This window comes from Vigna unguiculata, unplaced genomic scaffold, assembly GCF_037176805.1.
Source record: "Vigna unguiculata cultivar grain cowpea cultivar isolate G323 ecotype 2 unplaced genomic scaffold, ASM3717680v1 ptg000188l, whole genome shotgun sequence".
Lineage (NCBI taxonomy): Eukaryota > Viridiplantae > Streptophyta > Magnoliopsida > Fabales > Fabaceae > Vigna > Vigna unguiculata.
Window position 1 is genome coordinate 1,489 of NW_028196825.1, and position 19,243 is coordinate 20,731.

General features: G+C 30.5%; 3 non-coding genes across 3 annotated transcripts; all 3 read right to left on the bottom strand.

The window, feature by feature from the left end:
- Window positions 1-4,565: 4,565 nt before the first annotated feature.
- On the bottom strand, window positions 4,566-4,637 carry TRNAR-UCU (transfer RNA arginine (anticodon UCU)). The gene has a single exon. It is a non-coding gene; the product is annotated as a tRNA-Arg (tRNA).
- Window positions 4,638-17,442: 12,805 nt separating this feature from the next.
- Window positions 17,443-17,516, bottom strand: TRNAW-CCA (transfer RNA tryptophan (anticodon CCA)). Its single transcript has one exon. It is a non-coding gene; the product is annotated as a tRNA-Trp (tRNA).
- A 165-nt stretch (window positions 17,517-17,681) lies between these two features.
- On the bottom strand, window positions 17,682-17,755 carry TRNAP-UGG (transfer RNA proline (anticodon UGG)). The gene has a single exon. It is a non-coding gene; the product is annotated as a tRNA-Pro (tRNA).
- Between the last annotated feature and the right edge of the window lie 1,488 nt (window positions 17,756-19,243).

Consider the following 19,243-nt stretch of genomic DNA (forward strand, 5'->3'; position numbering starts at 1 on the left):
GTTTGGATATTCAAAAAAAATGAATAGCTAGAATTAGAATTCTGTATGATATTTACGTTTACAATGTGTGATAAAAAGATACTATATAGAATGTTAGTAGATTCTCGTTTGATTCACATTTAATTCAACAATTGATCAAAAGATAATTAAAAACATTTAGATCACCCAATTTCCTATATTTCTTTGAAACATTAATGAAATCGAATGAATTTATTTAGATTGATTGTATCCATATGGGATAAGAGAATAAGAAAAGAGGGAAGGGGAGCTTAAAAAAAAACATGATAAAAAAAATAGAAGTGAGGGGATCAGTCAAGGTTTTTTAGGTTTCAAAGAATGAATTTCAATTTCGATTGAATCTAAAACACAAAGAAAATTAGTTTACAGCATAGAAGAAACCTATGTATATGTGATATGATATTATAGATGAACTAGTTTTATATGAACTAACCATATATCTGAAATAACTAATCTTTTCTATATAAAAAAGGCCTCGCTATTACTGTCAATTTCTATAGGGATAGAAAAGCAAAGTCCTTGCGTTTCAGCTCTAATTGTGAATTGAAAATTAAAAAACTAAAGAAATTGTATAAAAAAACGAAGAATTCAAAGAATGATTCCAAAATTAAGGTAAGAGAAGAACAAAGATTATACAGATTCACCCCCAAAACTATGTAGTTCGAGACGAAAAAAGAAATCTCGAAGTAATTCGTTTAATAACTATTATTTTCAATTTTTAATTCTTATTTTTATTAATTACTTTAACTGAAAAAGTCTTGGTAATTGAAAAATGAAGTCAGAATTTATTAGTCGATTATATCATTAACTATTTCTTTCTTTTATATGTAGGTTACGAGGAAATTCTCATGAATCCAATTATTTCTGCCGCTTCTGTTATTGCTGCTGGATTGGCCGTAGGGCTTGCTTCTATTGGACCTGGGGTTGGTCAAGGCACTGCCGCAGGGCAAGCTGTAGAGGGGATTGCAACAACCAGAGGCAGAGGGAAAAATACGGGGTACTTTATTACTTAGTCTGGCTTTTATGGAAGCTTTAACAATTTACGGGCTGGTTGTAGCATTAGCACTTTTATTTGCTAATCCTTTTGTTTAATCCTAAAAAGATAAAAATACATATGTGGACTTCCTTTTTCGAATTATATTAATAATTCACTCCTACAATTCTTTATCTGTTCGGATAAGAACACAGGAGAAGGACTAATTGAAAGGTATTCACATACTTATTCACCCTCTTTCTTCTTTTTGTTTAGTCCAATGAACCCCTCTTTTATTTTATTTCTTTTAAGATAATTTTTTGAAAGTGTTCAAACTAGATAGATTTTGCAATTGATAAAAGAACTGGTATCTAATTCTAAGAAGTATCATTCTTTTAGGGAATCTTCCAATTGATTGACCAATCCAAATTATATCAAATTCTATAATTATATATTCCAATTAGATTATTATATTATCTATCTAATAGGAATATTAGAAAGATAATTAGTCTATTCATAAGAGGAGATGAGATCATATGAAAAATATAACCGATTCTTTCCTTTGTTTGGGCTCCTGGCCATCCGCCGGAAGTTTCGTGTTTAATACCGATATTTTAGCAACAAATCCAATAAATCTTAGTGTAGTGTTAGGTCTACTGGTTTTTTTTGGAAAGGGAGTGTGTGCGAGTTGTTTATTTCAAAGAATAAATTGGATTTAACCAAACTGCACTTTTTAGTTTAGTTAGAATTAAGAAAATGTGCAGAATCCCGCGAATTACTTCTGAATTCATTTTCTTTTTTGAATAAATTAAGAAAAATCTTAAAGAACCATAGCATTTCGCGCTTTATTGGTAATCCACTTTGATTCTCTATTTACCAAAAATTTTGGACTATTACCATGGTTAAAAAGAGTTTGAAGTCTATACGCAGTGTAGTACTCTTTCTACCGCTATATTAATACAGAAAGGAAACGGTTTCAAAAAAATTATTCGATTTTTTTTCGATATAAAACACTCATGTCGATAAAAAAAATGGCTTGAATCCTATTTATGGCGAGAAATAAAAAACGGGTGAATTTAAACCTCCCCTTTGTACGATGCGTAATCGATGGATGACCTATGTATAAATTCAAAAGAAGTCTTTGGATTTGAATAAAAAAACAACTTTGTTGACATATATTTGTTTGGTCAAAAGAGTCCTCCGAATATTCTAGTCTTATATTGGTAATTGTTTTCACTTTGAATAGAGAAGAGAGGATAGGCTCATTACATAAAAAATTGGTAAATTTCCGATAAGTAATTGAGTGTGAGAGCCAAATGAATCGAAAGATTCATGTTTGGTTCGGGAAGAGATCATAGACATTTTGAAATGGATGGAAAGAGAGTCTACTTTCATTACGTGATTTATTAGATAATCGAAAACAGAAAATCTGGAGAACTATTCGAAACTCAGAAGAATTACAGGAAAACGCCATTGAACAGCTCGAAAAAGCCCAGGCCCGCTTAAGGAAAGTTGAAACAGAAGCAGATCTGTTTCGGGTGAATGGCTATTCTGAGATCAAACGAGAAAAATTGAATTTAATTAATTCAATTTATACGACTTTGGAACAATTAGAAAATTACAAAAACGAAGCTATTGATTTTGAACAACAAAGAGTTATTAATCAAGTTCGACAGCGGGTTTTACAACAAGCCTTACAGGGAGCTCTAGGAACTCTAAATAGTTGCTTGAACAACGAGTTACATTTACGTACTGTTAGTGCTAATATTGGCATGTTTGGGATGATGAAATAAAAAAATAACTGATTAGGCTTTCTATTATACAATAGAGTATAGGCATCATTTTTTTCTTATAAAAAATAAATTTAAGATATTTTCATGGTAACCATTCGTGCAGATGAAATTAGTAAAATTATCCGTGAACGCATTGAGCAATATAATACAGAAGTAAAAATTGTAAATACTGGTACCGTACTTCAAGTAGGCGATGGTATTGCTCGTATTTATGGTCTTGATGAAGTAATGGCGGGTGAATTGGTGGAATTTGAAGAAGGTACTATAGGCATTGCTTTGAATTTGGAATCAAAAAATGTTGGTGTTGTATTAATGGGTGATGGTTTGCTGATACAAGAGGGAAGTTCAGTAAAAGCAACAGGAAGAATTGCTCAGATACCTGTAAGTGAAGCTTATTTGAGTCGTGTTATAAATGCCCTGGCTAAACCAATTGACGGTCGAGGAGAAATTTCAGCTTCGGAATCTCGATTAATAGAATCTCCCGCTCCCGGTATTATTTCAAGACGTTCGGTATATGAGCCTCTCCAAACAGGACTTATTGCTATTGATTCGATGATCCCCATAGGACGGGGCCAGCGAGAATTAATTATTGGAGATAGACAAACAGGTAAAACAGCAGTAGCCACAGATACAATTCTCAATCAACAGGGACAAAATGTAATATGTGTTTATGTAGCTGTTGGTCAAAAAGCATCTTCTGTGGCTCAAGTGGTGACTACCTTACAAGAAAGAGGAGCAATGGAATACACTATTGTAGTAGCTGAAACAGCGGATTCTCCAGCTACATTACAATACCTCGCGCCTTATACAGGAGCAGCTCTGGCTGAATATTTTATGTACCGTGAACGTCACACTTTAATCATTTATGACGATCTCTCCAAACAAGCACAGGCTTATCGGCAAATGTCTCTTCTATTACGAAGACCACCAGGTCGCGAAGCTTATCCAGGGGATGTTTTTTATTTACATTCGCGTCTTTTGGAAAGAGCCGCTAAATTAAGTTCTCAGTTAGGCGAAGGAAGTATGACTGCTTTACCAATAGTTGAAACTCAATCGGGAGATGTTTCAGCTTATATTCCTACGAATGTAATTTCCATTACAGATGGCCAAATATTCTTATCGGCCGATCTATTCAATGCTGGAATAAGACCCGCTATTAATGTTGGTATTTCAGTTTCCAGAGTTGGATCGGCGGCTCAAATCAAAGCCATGAAACAAGTAGCTGGTAAATTAAAATTGGAATTAGCACAATTCGCAGAATTAGAAGCTTTTGCACAATTCGCTTCTGATCTAGATAAAGCTACTCAAAATCAATTAGCAAGAGGTCAACGATTGCGCGAGTTGCTTAAACAATCCCAATCAGCTCCTCTTACTGTGGAAGAACAGATAGTAACTATTTATACCGGAACGAATGGTTATCTTGATTCATTAGAAATTGGACAGGTAAGGAAATTTCTTGTTGAGTTACGTGCTTACTTAAAGACGAATAAACCTCAATTCAAAGAAATCATATCTTCTACCAAGACATTCACTGGGGAAGCAGAAGCCCTTTTAAAGGACGCTATTAAAGAACAGATGGAACTCTTTTTATTCCAGGAACAAGTAGAAAAAAATTGATGAATCATTAAATAATTTTGTAATTCAATTTTCCAATTTTTATAATTAGTATCTTTTAATATGTTTTTATTTCATTTGAATATTATATATAATGAATTCGAATCAAAATGTAATAAATCAAAAAAAATAGAAGGACAAGGTTGAAATTAGATATGCAAACAACTTGCGTCCAATAGGATTTGAACCTATACCTAAGGTTTAGAAGACCTCTGTCCTATCCATTAGACAATGGACGCTTCTATTTTATATTTGATTCTTTAACCTTTTTAACTAAACCTTATTAAAAAGATTAAAGAATCAAACAAATATAAAGAATTCTAGAAATTATAAAAATAAAATAAATCAAATATTTAGAATAAAAGAAAAAAAAAATAAAAAAGAAAAATCAATTGAATATAATTGAATATATATAACTAAAACTAAATTAAGAAATGAAAATGAAGAATTGACAAATTCTTTAAGAATTCTAGATTCATTCTCGAAGAAAAAAGATAGATTTAAATAGAATAAAATAGAAGCGGGTAGCGGGAATCGAACCCGCATCGTTAGCTTGGAAGGCTAAGGGTTATAGTCGACGTTGATTCATCATTTTGATTTAACGTCTCTAATTCAAAACTGAACGTGAAACTTTTGTTTCATTCGGCTCCTTTACGGAATGAAGAGATGGACAATAAAAAAAATTGACCCATAACATCTATGTCAGCCTTTTTGTATGAATAGGTTTCAAATATCTTGCTTTTTAGATGATCCCTCTAGAAGAGCAATATTCTAACAATCTATGTTTTTTTTCTAGTTACTTCGTTCTCTATTTCTATTTCAGAAAATCTTTAGGAAAAGAAGAAAATTTCCGTCGAGCTAAAAAAATGTCGATGTCTCTAGTAAACTAAAAGAATCGTTTAATAGCTATTTTGCTTCAATTTTTACTATGCAAAAAAATGGAAGATTTAGTTACGATTAGAAAGAAACTTTGTATATTTCTCTCCATAGATCCTTTAGTAATACTCAAAAAATTCGGATTATAGATCCAATTCCAAAAACTTATGTTTCATAATTTTAAAACTCAATTTGTCAAATTCGATTTGATTCTTCTTGTATACAAATTACAATAATGTATATTATACCGCAAATAATTCATCGAGGGGTATAAAGGAGTCCCTTTAAGTAAAAAATAAAGTTTTTGATCGGCATATGAATCAAATGGGGGATCCCTTAACTTTTGGGGGGTCCTTGAAACGAATCGCACTTTTACCACTAAACTATACCCGCTACAATATCATTATTGTATCTTTTGTTGAACAAAGCAATCAGACAAAATAAAGAAATGGGAGGCATAATATTCTAATAAGTCGAGTATTGACATGTTTCATTAGAGAATCTTCTAATGAAATTTGAAAAACGGGATAATTTTCATTTTTTTATTTTGCTGAAGGTTATATATATATACAATTTACGTTACCAGAAAAAAGAGAGGGAGTAAGAAAAGAGAACATTTTTATATTATCTTATTTTGGTTTTATCTCATAGGAATCTATCCGTATCTCTTATTTTTTTTTTAATTACAAATATTTTTACAAATATTTTTTTTTCGAATAAAATATATTCAAATAAAGAATTTTTCTTCAATATTCATGGGAATAAAAGAAAAAGAGCCCGACTAGGTACTGGCCGGGCTCATTGGCTGTATAAAAAGAAAAAAAGAAAACTAAAATATATAGAATAATAAAAAAAAGATAGATAAGATAAAAAAGAATAAAAAAAAAGCAAGTCTCTTTTTTTTTTAAGCTCCCTTTTTGTTCTTCTTGTTTATGTGATATAACATAAACAAAGTAATTCTTTTTTTTTTCAATTGGGGAGAGATGGCTGAGTGGACTATAGCGTCGGATTGCTAATCCGTTGTACAAATTCTTGTACCGAGGGTTCGAATCCCTCTCTTTCCGTTGATAATTTGGTATTTTTTTTGAACTTGTTTTTTTTATTTACTAGTTAAAGATGTTAAAATAGAGAAAATCCTAAAAATATTTCAAAATTCCGCACAAGCAAGAAAACACAGAATCCACTTTTTTCTTATTCTATTCTTCACGTCCTGGATTACGTCCTGGATCGTTAGATAGGAATCCGAAGATGAAAAGAGAAACGAAAAAGATCACTACCGTATAAACAAAAAGTTTTAGAGTAAGCATTATGAAATCTCCAAGATAATTAAAAAACGACAAAGAAAGAGAATAGATTCTCTTATATTACAACATATTTTGTTTCTTTTAATACTAAGATACTAAGTTTCTAAAAAATGAAGTTTTTTTAGGATATGAGGAGATATATATATATGAGTTTCGAAAATGAATTGATAGTAAGAGTAGATTATTTTATTACAAATTATCAATAATTCTTTTGACCAAAAATCCTTTTTTTCTGTAATCTAGGTATTCGATTGGTGAGGGGTTCCAATCGAATAATCGGATTAGGTTTTTTCAATTCAAAAAACGTAAATGATGAGAAGGTCCCTTTTTTTCCTATATATTGAAAAATTTCAATATTGGAATCCAGAAGTCACACTGTAAGACTTATCTGATCTTATAAATTGTTAAAATGTTCGAGTTTTAGTTTTCTGAAAAATTCTGAATTTTTTTACGACATTATTCAAATTAAAAATATCATCGAAAACTTACAGCAGCTTGCCAAACAAAAGCTAAAAGAAAAAATAGTACGGGTATTACTGGCATAATATCCACAATTGGATTCAAGAAAGCGTAGGCTTCGGGCAATTTCTCCAAAAAAAAACTACTGGAATAAAGGACGGAGTGAATACAAATACAGATCCAACTAAAGATATTAAGCATAACAAACATTTTGTTCTTTAAAAAAAATAAAAGTTATTTTTGTTTTTTTTTTTTCATTCTAATTTTCAATTTTATTGCATTATATACATAATACAATAAAAAGGAAAATAAAGAGTTATGAATAAAAGTAAAAAAATGAATCAAATAAGATAAGAATCTCGAGAATCCTTCTTTTATTTGAACTTTTCCAGTTTCAAAATATTTTTTATTCTGAAATCAAAAAAATTGAAGAAATCATACTTCCTTCTATATAATATCTTAATTGAATTGTATGTAATGATCAATCAATTTAGTTTTATCCTATCTATCTATATCCATTTATAGATATAGATAGATATGTAGATACGCATATAAAATACTAGTCGCAAAATTTTTTTTTTATAGAAATTTTTGAACTGGAATTGACGAACAACCAATATCAATAATAGTCTTTATTAATGTAAAATGGAAAATGGGGCGTGGCCAAGCGGTAAGGCAACGGGTTTTGGTCCCGCTATTCGGAGGTTCGAATCCTTCCGTCCCAGAGCATATCTATTTAGGATGTATATCATATTTGAATACAGATTGTATCGCATAATTAAAAGGGACCCTCCTTTTTTTGAAAAAAAAAATTATCATTTTTCTACTTTACAAATTATAAAAATAGAATAGAGTAGAAAATATATTGCTAGAATATCAAGTTCATTTTCATTTATGTCTTTACTTTTAAAAAGGTTTTCATTATATATAAGAAAAACCGAAACGTAAAAAAAAGGATAGATTCTTATGTAGCGAATGAATCAATCACTATTCACGATTCGATAATTACATACTGGATCTAAGCTAAGGGAATGTTAGAGTAAAACTTCGTTTGAAACGATGTGGTAAAAAGCAACGTGCGGCTTGAAAGACATGATTAAATTAGGGGTGGATTTTGATATCCGCCATTTTTTCTAGTATTTTACAAACGAACATGATCTTGACTTGACATCATTTGTTCTGTTCCACTAGACCCCTTTTTTTGTTTTTGGGACAGGAAAGGGATTAATGATGTAAATAGTACATGATGGAACTCGAATTTATTCATTTCTCGGGAGCAAGTATCTAAAATTTAATAAATTCTAAAAAGTTAATAAGTCTGTTTATTTTATAAAAATAGAAAGGATCTTATTTCAGCCAGGTTCAAAAAAAATGGTTGAAATTTGTAAAATTGCTTTTTTATCAAAAAGTTTATCCGCAGGAATTAACTTTTTTTATGATTCTTTCAGAGAAAAACAGGTATGTTGCTCCCATTTTTTTAAAAAATTGAAGATTCCCGGAGTAATGTCTAAACCCAAAGATTCAAAGAAAAGCTAAAAAATCAGGGAATTAAGGAAATACCATTTTCAAATTGTATCATCAATTCTATTATCAAAAATTTTAGAAAAAAGAAATGAATGATAAAGAAACGAAATACGGGCAAGAAAGAGGAGTAGAGACCACTCAATAAATGAAATAGCTGCTGCTTGGTTTTCTTTTTAGTTTTTTGAGAATTTTTCAAATTGAGTGTTATGGAGGTACAAATAGGAAGAGTTTTTTTTTTTCAGAAAGAAAATACGAAAGAAAAATACTTCAGTCATTGTTTAATTGATTTGATGATTTTATTGCTCTATTTTACATCATAATTTTCGAAATACATAGAATTTTTGATATTCTCGAGCCGTACGGGGATAAAAATTTCCTGTACGTTTGGAGGGGGGGTATCTATATCTATCCCAAAGAGCTGTTTATCGAATTGTTGCTAAGGGATGTTCGACCCCAAAGAGAGGGAAGATATCTTCAGAAAGTGGATCCTATAAAGAATTAAACCTATTTCAATATTCCTGTTATTCTTTCATTTCCTTGACAAGGGGCGCTTAACCTACAGGAACTGTTCAGCATATTTCAAAAAAGGCAGGTGTTTTTATAGAACTTAGCTCGAATCAACAAACGAAATTCAATTAATGAAATCAAAAAGGGGGTGTAGATTATTTGTATATAGATTTACAAAACTCCCCGCTCTCTTGTTATATTCATACTTCATTTTTTTATTTCTTGTTGTTTATATAGAATCATAGAATGCAATTTTATATAGTCAGACAATTCATGAAATTTTCATAAATCTTCAAAAAAAATGAAAAATTGTATAGAGATAAAAGAGAGAATATAGGAAAAAAAAGAGTAACTAAATATAGTAATTGGACTTTTAAATAGATTCCCCCCTATGAGGTGATTTTTTTATTTCATATTTCTTCTTATTTTATTGTTATTTCTTTTTAATATTGACTCGCTCTTTATTTTTTTCAGTTATTAATTCTAGTTATTTGATTTATATACTTTTTTTTGATAGTAAATAAATGAGATAGAATATTCAAAATGGAATATTTCTATTATTTGATTTTTCATCCAATGACTATACATTTTTTTTTATGGAAATACAGGAAAAAACTCTATGGAAAAATGGTGGTTCAATTCTAAGTTACTTAATAGGAAGTTCGAATACAGGTGTGAATTAAGTAAATCAATGGAGAGTCTTGGTCCTATTGAGAATACCAGTCTAAGCGAAGAACCCAAAATTTTAACTGATATAGATAAAAAAATTCAGAGGTGGGATGATCGTGATAATTCTAGTTATAATTCTTTTGATTATTTAGTAGGTGTCGATAACATACAGGATTTCCTATCTGATAAAACTTTTTTAGTTAGGGATAATAAGAAGAACAGTTATTCCATATATTTAGATATTGAAAATAAAACTTTGGAGATTAACAACAATCATTCTTTTCTAAGGGTTTTTTCTAGCTATCTGAATACTGTTATTAAGAGTGATTACGATCATTCCATGTATGATACTCCTTTTAGTTGGAACAATTATATTAATAGTTGCATTGATAGTTATTTTCATTCTCAAATCTGTGTTGATAGTTGCATTTTTGGTAATATAGTCGAATATAATGACAGTTATTTTTATAGTTACTTTTTAGGTAAGGTCAGAAATTGTAGTGAAAGTGAGAATTCTAGTTTTAGTTTAATAACTAGTACGAATGATACAAATGATAGTGATTCCACTCTAGTAGAAAATTATATGAATCTCCATGAAAGTGAACAATTGACGCATTTGTGGATTGAATGCGAAAATTGTTATGAATTAAATTATAAAAAATTTTGGAAATCAAAAAGGAATATTTGTGAATACTGTGGATATCATTTGAAAATGGACAGTTCAGATAGAATCGAATTTTCGATTGATTCGGGTACTTGGAATCCTATGGATGAAGACATGGTTTCTCTGGATCTCATTGAATTTCATTCAGAAGAAGAACCTTATAAAGATCGTATTGATTCTTATCAAAGAAAAACAGGATTAACTGAGGCTGTTCAAACAGGGACAGGTCAAGTAAATGGTATTCCTGTAGCAATTGGTATTATGGATTTTAAGTTTATGGGAGGTAGCATGGGATCCGTAGTAGGTGAGAAAATCACCCGTTTGGTAGAATATGCTACTAATCAACTTTTACCTCTTATTCTCGTATGTTCGTCCGGAGGAGCGCGTATGCAAGAAGGAAGTTTGAGCTTGATGCAAATGGCTAAAATTTCTTCTGCTTTATATTATTATCAAACAATTCAAAAATTATTCTATGTATCGATACTTACATCTCCTACTACGGGTGGGGTGACAGCTAGTTTTGGCATGTTGGGGGATATCATTATTGGCGAACCAAACGCTTATATTGCATTTGCTGGTAAAAGAGTAATTGAACAAACATTGAATAAGACAGTGCCCGAAGATTCACAAGTAGCTGAATCTTTATTCAATAAGGGTTTAATTGATTCAATCGTACCGCGTAATCTTTTAAAGGGAGTTGTAACTGAGTTATTGCAATTCCATAATTTCTTTTCTTTGACTAAAAAGGAAAGAAATTATGGAATTGAAATACAAAATCAAAACATACAGGATCAAAGTAATAAAATAAAAGAATAATAAAAAAATACTAAGAATCATAAAAGGGTATATTCTGATATATATCGGCTTAGCTATAATCACTAGAATTCCTATATACTAAGTATAAAGATATAGGAATTCTAGTGATTATAGACTGTCTTTTTTAATAAAAATAAGAATAAAAATCGACAAAAATAAAAATAGATATAGTACAAATAGTAAATCGAGGTACCCTTATTTATGATAAACTTTCCTTCCATTTTTGTTCCTTTAGTGGGTCTAGTATTTCCGGCAATTGCAATGGCTTCTTTATTTCTTTATGTTCAAAAAAACAAGATTTTTTAGATACGGCGGTAAGTAGGGAAAAATATTATAGATCTTTTTTTTAGAGCTGGAAGCAATTGGATGAATTCCCCCTAAAGGTTTACATTTCAGTAGCGCCAGTTGATGAAAATTACTTTAGAAACAAGTAAAATTCTGGGGTTTTTTATTCCACAATTATTATTCTTAAAAAGAAAAAGAGGGGGTAATGAATATTTTAAAAAAAAGATCAAAAGAAGTACTGATCTATTCTATAACAGAGTCTCGAAAAATAAGCAATATCTTTTCAGCCTTTATCATTTTTTTAGGTTCATTGGGGTTATTGTTGGTTGCAATTTCCAGTTATCTCGGTATGGGTCTTTTCCTTTTTTCTCAGGAAATTAGTAATTTTCCATTTATTCCACAAGGGGCCGCGATGGCTTTTTATGGAATTGGGGGTCTCTTTATTAGTTTTTATTTGTGGTGGATTATTTTGTGGGATATTGGCGGTGGTTTTGATATCTTCGATAAAAAAAATAAAGAAGAAGTATGTTTTCTTCGTTGGGGATTTCCTGGAAAAAATCGTCGTATTATTCTCAAAATACCTATGAACGAGATTAAATCTATCAGAATAATAACAGGAGTTCAAGAACGAAGTATTTTGACTCGTACTCTTACTTATGAGAGTCTCGTTTATATGGAAACAATAGAACAGGGGTTTATTCCCTTGACTCGTATTGAAGATAATTTGACTCCACTAGAAATTGCAAATAGAGCTGGCGAATTATCTTTTTTTTTAGGTGTACCGCTTCTTTATTGATGAAAATTGGACTTAACTAGAAATAAAATTGCACAAAAAGTTTCAGAATTGTCCTATTTATTTAGTGTACCGATTGAAATATTTTGAAAAAAAACTGTTTTTTGCAAAATATTTCAATTTTTATTTTTATAGATGGGACATTTTTTGATTTCGAAATTTGAATATTATAGTCATAACTCGAAGTGCTCCTTGGTGTATTTCTAAAAAGAATCCTTTTTTCTTCGAATCTTAGCAATTAATATCCTTTCGAAACAATATTTTTTTCTTCATTGGATTGGAATTGACTGTGAATTCTTTCGATTTCTTATTCGATTTATGTATTCTTTTTTCTCAATTAAAGAAGGCAAAGGCTAACTTCCGAAGTTTAAGTAAAAAAAAATGATAAAATACAATCTAAATTTATCTAGAAGCTCTATAACTTGTAATGAAGCTTATACTTGATAGAAAAGTTATTATCATATAGAGTTGACGAAAGAGATGAAGTTAAGTTCATTAAAGACGAAAAATGAAAAAAAAAAAAAGCATTCCCCTTCTATATCTTACATCTATAGTCTTTTTGCCCTGGTGTATCTCTTTCACATTTAAGAAAAGTCTGGAATCTTGGTTTATTAATTGGTGGAATACTAGTCAATCCGAAATTTTCTTGAATGATATTAAAGAAAAGAGTATTCTAAACAAATTCATAGAATTAGAGGAACTGTTTTTCTTAGATGACATGTTAAAGGAATGTCCGAAAACATATATACAAAACCTTCGTACTGGAATTTATAAAGAAACAATCCAATTAATCAAAACACACAATGAAGATCGTATGAATACGATTTTGCACTTCTCCACAAATATAATTTGTTTCTTTATTCTAAGCGGTTATTCTATTCTTGGTAATCAAGAACTTGTTCTTATTAACTCTTTGGTTCGAGAATTTATATATAATTTAAGTGACACAATAAAAGCTTTTTCTATTCTTTTATTAACTGATTTATGTATAGGATTCCATTCAACCCATGGGTGGGAACTACTTTTTGGCTTCGTTTATAAAGATTTTGGATTTGCTCAAAATGATCAAATTATATCCGGTCTTGTGTCCACTTTTCCAGTCATTTTAGATACAATTTTAAAATATTGGATTTTCCGTTATTTAAATCGCATATCTCCATCACTTGTAGTGATTTATCATTCAATGAATGATTGACAGAAAAACCGATTTACTTCAATGAATTTCAAGTTTTTATCTAAAAAAGATAATTTTTCATTTTCCCCTCTTTAAAAAAAAGTTAAATAAAAAAGGGGTTCCCACCTTGGATAGGGAACTATGCGAGTGACCTACCTAATCTTATTGTAGAAATTTTCAGGATCAATGATTAGACCATGCAAACTAGAAATGCTTTTTCTTGTATAAAGGAAGGGATTACCCGATCCATTTCTATATCGGTCATGATATATATAATAATTCGAGCACCCTTTTCAAATGCATATCCAATTTTTGCACAGCAGGGTTATGAAAATCCCCGAGAAGCAACCGGTCGTATTGTCTGTGCCAATTGCCATTTAGCTAATAAGCCCGTGGATATTGAGGTTCCACAAGCGGTACTTCCTGATACTGTATTTGAAGCAGTTGTTCGAATTCCTTATGATATGCAAGTGAAACAAGTTCTAGCTAATGGTAAAAAGGGAACTTTGAATGTGGGGGCTGTTCTTATTTTACCGGAAGGTTTTGAATTGGCACCCCCCGATCGTATTTCGCCTGAGATTAAAGAGAAGATAGGCAATCTGTCTTTTCAAAACTATCGCCCTACAAAAAAAAATATTCTTGTAGTAGGCCCTGTTCCTGGTCAGAAATATAATGAAATCACGTTTCCTATTCTTTCCCCGGATCCCGCTAGTAAAAGAGATATTCATTTCTTAAAATATCCTATATATGTAGGCGGGAACAGGGGAAGGGGCCAGATTTATCTTGACGGGAGCAAGAGTAATAATAATGTTTATAATGCTACAGCAGCAGGTATAGTCAAAAAAATCATACGAAAAGAAAAAGGGGGATACGAAATCACTATAGTAGATGCATTAGATGAGCGTGAAGTGATTGATATTATACCTCCAGGACCAGAACTTCTTGTTTCAGAAGGTGAATCTATCAAACTTGATCAGCCATTAACAAGTAATCCTAATGTCGGTGGATTTGGTCAGGGGGATGCGGAAATAGTACTTCAAGATCCATTACGTGTTCAAGGTCTCTTGTTCTTCTTGGCATCTATTATTTTAGCACAAATCTTTTTAGTTCTTAAGAAGAAACAATTTGAGAAGGTTCAATTGTTCGAAATGAATTTTTAGTTCCGCGTATTTATCAACATATTAAACTCGTAAAAATAACTCAATTTTTTTGATAATTTTTGTAATTATATTCTGTATAATATCTGTATAATAGAAAATATATATATATATTCAAATATCGAAAAGTTACTCTAAGGGGGATTCTTTGTTTTTTCTTTTTTTTTTTTTTCTTTGTCCTTTCCTAGAGTCCGATTCCTATTCCTTCTTGTTTGTGTTGAAATAGAAATATTCTAAAAATATCAATAAAATACTATTTTTGAATCCCTTCCTGAAAAATCCTATATCTTAGTTTCTCTTTTTTCCAACTTAGAATCTTTCTGCCAGATAATCTTTTATGGTATATAAATACTATGTAAAATAATATGTAGTGAACAAATAAAAAAAAAAGAATGAAATGGAATTTTTTGAAACATCGGAAGAAGTAGTCATTTATATGAAAAAAAATTAGAATTCTTAAGAACTCAAGGGGGATCCACTTGCATTCGTCAAAGAAAGAGTGGATCCCTGTTCAGTTCTTACACTTTCATTTCAAAAACCCAAATAGAATACGATTACTACAGAGATGAGCCCAATCCGGAATATGAACCATAAAAGAAAATACCAATTAAACCGATCACAGTAATACCAGTTACAGTACCTATTATCCAAAGAGGAATTCTTCCAGTAGTATCGGCCATTTATCCCACTTTCCTCCACATTTAATCACGTAGTCAGTCATGCTAAAGACATTAACAAACAGTCATAGATAATTATGAAATGATATCCTTCCGAATGGGATAAAAGAATTCTTAATATATATATTATTGACTATTCCTATTTCTTCTATTAATTCTAATTAATTGAAGAAATAATTTGAAAATAAAACAGCAAGTACAAAAATAAGTAATAACCCCCAGTAGAGACTGGTACGATTCAATTCAACATTTTGTTCATTTGGGTTTGATTGTGTCATAGCTCTATAATTCAAATTAAGTTTATCGTTGGATGAATTGCATTGCTGATATTGATCCCAAAAAAGAAACAGTGGGTACCGCTAGTCCGTGAACAGCTAGCCATCGTACTGTAAAAATTGGATAGGTCCTATCTATAGTCATTGGAGCCTCCTAAAAAGATCTACTAAATTCATCAAGTTGTTCCAAAGGATCAAAACGGCCAGTTATTAATGGAATTCCTTGTCGGTTCTCTGTAAAATACTCGTTTGGGCGGGGACTTCCAAATACATCGTAAGCTAGACCTGTACTGACAAATAACCAACCTGCAATGAATAGGGAGGGTATAGTAATGCTATGAATAATCCAGTATCGGATACTGGTAATAATATCAGCAAAAGAACGTTCTCCTGTGCTTCCAGACATCTTGAACTCCACATATTCTTGTACAGTCAAAAGGGGGGGATCGAGTCCATAAAAGACGAGATCAGTAAGGCGAAATTTACTGAAATAGAATCCTTGTTAGATCGTCCATTTTGTACCAACGGTGTCTTTTGAGTATACCGAATCAGTATAGCTATCCTTCTTCTAACAGAGCAATGAAATTTCACAATCAGTGTAAAATTTTAGTACTAGATTTTTTTCTTCTTTTTTCATTGATTGTCTCTATGTAGTCAAAAATCCGATAGAAAATTTTGCAAAGTTTGGGTATATAAAAATTTTTTTTATATTAAATTTTTAGAGTAATAGTATAAAAGGAAGGTTCTTAACATTTCAAATTATTAGTTTTGGATTAGAAACTAAAGATCCATTAAAATCGGAATATGAGAAAAGGGTTTCTAATAATTAATAAAGTAGATAATTCATAAAGTAGATTTTCTATTTTAATAATTCAATTATTGCCAAATCAATAAATATATTTTTTGTGGTTGTTGAAGATCTTTTTTTCTATTTTCTTCTACATTAATTCAAAGTGAAATAAAATGAAATAACAGAGTTATTATTCTTTGTTTGAATATTCATAATTTTTCTTTTCTTTTTCCAATATAAACAGAATTCTATTGGATATCTATAGAATAATACTAAATATTTTCATTAGATCAGTTTACTTAATTCCTGAGTTGATTAAGAAGTATGTTGATTTGAAATCACAGGATGGGTAGATGTAACAGATGAGGAATTTATTTCTAAATTATGTTACTCTATTTCTTTTTTTTTTTTTCGTCTCTAATAATTGAATTTATTGAGGAATTGCCAATTTTGAATTGTATCTTTCAAGTAGGATTTTTTATCTTCTTTTTTCTCTCAAAAATGGAAATTTAGGGAAGTGCTTTATAAACATATGTATAAAAAGAACGAACATATTTCATTTAGTTTCTATATGCCCACTATCACTAGTTATTTCGGTTTTTTACTATCGGTTTTAATTATAACCTCGTCTCTATTTATTGGTCTTAGTAAAATACGACTTATTTGATTTGTAATTTTGAGAGGAATAGTAAATTTTGGTATAAGACATTCTAGAATTCCTTACTATGTCAATTTACAATTCTCGATCGTTGAGATTTATGATCAATACAGATTTATGTTTAAGGCTAGATATTATATTACCTTTCTTTTTACTTTTCGAACAAATAAAAATGATTGAAGTTTTTCTATTTGGAATCGTGTTAGGTTTAATTCCTATTACTTTGGCTGGATTATTTGTAACTGCATATTTACAATACCGACGAGGTGATCAGTTGGATCTTTGATTCATTAATGTCTCTTTTTTTGTGATTCCCTATTTATTTAGTTTAATCCTAATCGACAAGGATAAAATTCAGACTTTCTTTTGAATGTTCAATTATTTCAGTGTAATTATCAGGCGAATAATACTAGAATCACGCTCTGTAGGATTTGAACCTACGACATCGGGTTTTGGAGACCCGCGTTCTGCCGAACTGAACTAAGAGCGTTTTGTTTTCATAAAATTATATGATCCAAATCCATTTTGCATATAGATATTCAGTATGTATGTTCAATTGGAATTCGTCTTCACAGGTTCCCGGTTTATTGCTCATCTCATAGAATATGGAATATTATAGAATACGGAATATCATAGAATAAGTAATTGTTAGGGATAGGGATGACAGGATTTGAACCCGTGACATTTTGTACCCAAAACAAACGCGCTACCAAGCTGCGCTACATCCCTTTTCCATTTGTTTATAGTGTTATTGTAAAGAATCTTTGTCTTGTTTTCCACATTTTTCTCTGTTGATATATATCAACAGAGAAAAAATACTTAAATAATAAAAAGAAAGGAGGATTTGAAATGCGAGATCTAAAAACATATCTTTCCGTGGCACCAGTAGTAAGTACTTTATGGTTCGGGGCTTTGGCGGGTCTATTGATAGAGATCAATCGTTTTTTTCCAGATGCATTGATATTCCCCTTTTTTTAATTTTAGTTATTGACACGGGAAGGGGTGAAGAAGATGAAAGGTCCAATTATATATTAAATATGTGTAATTAACCTACTCTTCTTTTTTTTTTTTTTAGGAAAGATAAAGACGAAAGATTAAATTGGCCTCATTGAAATTCGGAGTGACACTCGGGATCGGGATCTGGTCCAGGCTTCAATGGAATTGAATTATTAATTCAATTCCTATGAAAAAGAAAGTGAAAGCAGAAATCCATAGGTTGGGGCAACAATATCATAAAAAATACTTTAAAAAAACGAAAATACTGGCAATTTGAAACGAAATATAGTTACAGATCCTTGTATTCTTTTTGTACTAGATTCAATTAAATTGGAACGAAATCTTTCATAATTTTTCGAATTCTTCTTTTTTATCTTATCTTAGTTGTTTTCATCTTTTTCTTAGATTCTTAGATTCGAATCCGAAAAGAGTTATAAGTGAATTAAAAACCCAAAGGAGGGTCATGTCCAAGGGTAAAGATATCCGAGTAAGTGTTCTTTTGGAAGGTACTGGTTGTGATAAAAAGAGTCTAAATAAGGAATAAAGCGGTATTTCTAGATAGATTACTAACAAGAATCGACACAATACGCCTAGTCGATTGGAATTGAGAAAATGATGTCCCCGTCGTTATATAACAACATATGCTAAAGAAGAAAAAAAATACAAATCCTTTATTATAATTATATTTATTTAAATCAATGTTATTTTTGGAATAGGAATAAATAAACTATGGAAAAACCTAAGCGACTCTTTATTAAATCCAAGCGATCTTTTCGTAGACGTTTGCCCCCGATTCAATCGGGGGACCGAATTGATTATAAAAACATGGGTTTAATTTGTCGATTTATTAGTGAACAAGGAAAAATATTATCTAGACGTGTAAATAGATTGACCTTAAAACAACAACGATTAATTACTGTTGCTATAAAACAAGCTCGTATTTTATCTTCGTTACCTTTTCTTAATAACGAAAAACAATTTGAAAAAAGCGAGTCGACTGCTAAAATTACTCCTTTAAGAAAAAAAAATAGAAATTAAAAATTCGAAATCCAATTTGAATTTAGATTCGAATTAAACATGGATTGATGTTTTGTTCAAAATTAGGATAATTCCATTTGATTTTTTTGTTGGAATAAAAAAGATAATAGGTAACGAAGAATAATTTTTTAAGCATGGTTGTTTATTTTGATAGCTTTATCGTATGATAAAGCTATCAAAATA